General features: G+C 43.5%; 1 protein-coding gene across 8 annotated transcripts in view; it reads left to right on the top strand.

Moving 5' to 3' along the window:
- Positions 1 to 1061: 1061 nt before the first annotated feature.
- The window catches only part of ktn1 (kinectin 1), a 41597-nt gene continuing 40625 nt past the window's right edge, over positions 1062 to 2033 (top strand). For 4 of the 8 annotated variants that reach the window (XM_084097438.1, XM_084097436.1, XM_084097434.1 and 1 more), the window contains exon 1: positions 1062 to 1230. The gene's annotated coding sequence lies outside the window, so the exon portion shown is untranslated. The remainder of the gene's footprint in view (positions 1231 to 2033) is intronic. The other 4 variants (XM_084097437.1, XM_084097435.1, XM_084097433.1 and 1 more) reach the window with 1 other exon arrangement.

Here is a 2033-nt window from a genome sequence, read left to right as displayed (position 1 = left end):
AAAACCATATGAGTCCATGTGTTCCAGTCTGAGGTGATATAAACCAGTGGTTCTCAACTCGTTTGGCCATGATGCACCTCTTGATCTCTCTTTGATCACAAAAATTAGGCATTTAAATATCATCTTACTAAGACATATTATTGGGAGATATAGGCCTGGTTTCACAGACAGGGCTTAGATAAACCAGGATTAGGAATATCCAATCGTACCCTAACCCAGGGGTGTCAAAACTCGGTCCTGGAGGGCCACTGTCCTGCAAGGTTTAGCTCCAACTTGCCTCAACACAGAAGTTTCTTGTATCCCTAGAGCTTGATTAGCTCCAATCCCAATTACACTCCTGAACCAGCTAAACTTTACAGGACAGTGGCCCTCCAAGAGTAGGATTACTCCCCTGCCCTAACCTCTATCCCTCAAACCCATTAGACGTCCAGAGAGGAGAAGCTGGACGTCATTTGATTCTGAGTAACTTACCACTTGCAAAACAATGGCACTGACATATTTTTAAGATATTCTAGAGGAAGTTGCTTTCAGTTAAAGTGCATTAAAGTGTTTTCAGTGCATTTTAGTTTGGGACTACGCTTAAACCTTGTCTGTGAAACCGGGGGATTGAGTGACAAATTATATTTATACATACGTTTTATGTAACTATACTGTTATAAAGATCTCATTGATTTACAAAATTTCATCTTACTTTTTGGCCATATAAATATCCACCAAATTGCTTGCTCATTTTGATTCTCAATGAAACTAAAGTGTTTTTTTCCCCCCTTTTCAAGAATGAGCTCCAAATTCTCTTATTATATAGGTCATAAAAGCCTGATGTATTCATCATTGTATGATAAAACAAAACACGTGCATTTTTTTTAGATTTTCTTTTTTTAATTTCTGACTATTATTGTACATCAAGCTTTACAGGGTTTTAAAAAAAAACTATAAAATAAATAAAGTTCTGTACAGTAGCTGTGCTCCCTAAAGAGCCCAACCCATCCACCAACAGCAAGAACTGCTCTTCTCGCGAGATTTCCGTAACCCGTCACCCCCGGTCTCTCTGGCAGAGTTCCGTCGTCTTCACTCACTGTGCGTTTCATTCCACACTGACCTGACCCTGCCAAAGCGAAACCAGCAGCCGTGCCGCCTACAACCGGGCCGGAGCCGCAGTCCACAGCGCTTCCCCTTCAGGAACGCCTTTACACCCCGACAATAACAATAACCGCGAGGACACCGCCGCAGGTACGTGAAGCAGCGGCTTTATACACAGATAGTGAAGTGAAGCGTGAGTGAATGGAGCAGATCACACGGGGCCTAGCGCACTTCTCGCTCCGCAGATCCTTCATGCCATGCCGCCGCAACACAGGCACCCTCACACGAGACAAGGGTGTGTATGCTTAAAACCGTAAAGACCTGAGATACTAGCTGTCGGTCGACCGTACATATGTGCATCGCACGGGGGTTTAAACCTGCTGAACAAGCTGATGATGTCCGATCAATCCACGGCACGCCTCTCTATATACAGCTAAGCTAAGCTAGTGATACTAATCAGTGCGATAGAGCTGAAGATATGTTCTCATTTCCCTGCTGTTTTTCATATTACTTGCTTGACTGGACAGTCTCAGCACACGTTGTGCTTCTGCTGCTGGTTATTCGGTCAGTCATATTGAGGTGTCTGTCAGTTCCTTATTAAATGTCACGACCAACTTTAAATCTTGACTGCCATGAAGTAATTTCAGCGAGGGACAGGGACTTTGCTCCTTGCCCCCACTTTATATTGTCTTATCGTAGGCGTGAGGTGTTAATATGCACCTCACAATGAAACAAATATATTGGTTTGTTTGAACTTATCGCTGCCATTAGAGCCTGGCTTGATTTAAGTAGTCCTTCTGCGTTGCACACTTCCCTTGATGAAGCAAACGGAAAGGATTATCTGTCAGTAGTAGATGGGGTGGCTTTAAATAGTCGACATAAGTTCGCGCATGCGCACTGACCGGTCTTTAAAGAAACAGAAGGAAGCCTATATGCATCCCAGTTGTTAAAAG

The sequence above is a fragment of the Abramis brama genome (assembly GCF_963993115.1).
Source record: "Abramis brama genome assembly, chromosome: 21".
Taxonomy (NCBI): domain Eukaryota; kingdom Metazoa; phylum Chordata; class Actinopteri; order Cypriniformes; family Leuciscidae; genus Abramis; species Abramis brama.
This window is presented reverse-complemented; position numbering and strand designations above follow the sequence as displayed.